Below are 236 nucleotides of genomic sequence, written 5' to 3' on the forward strand. Positions count from 1 at the left end.
GAGATTATAATATATTTCAGTGTAGACCCAGCTGATGAACCTGGCAGGTCAACAAGAGGATTCTCAGAAGAATCCCTTGCCAAATGGCTTGTTGAAGGATGTATAGCTCCTTTTCTGTCTATAATGTGGCAGCAGTGTTTCCTTAAGCTGCTCCCTGCAAATCAATGTTCTTGGCAAGGAAATAGATTTAACATTAATGTAGTTCAACATCGAGGAAATGAACACTGTTAAACTTA

This window comes from Anser cygnoides, chromosome Z, assembly GCF_040182565.1.
Source record: "Anser cygnoides isolate HZ-2024a breed goose chromosome Z, Taihu_goose_T2T_genome, whole genome shotgun sequence".
Classification (NCBI taxonomy): Eukaryota; Metazoa; Chordata; class Aves; order Anseriformes; family Anatidae; genus Anser; species Anser cygnoides.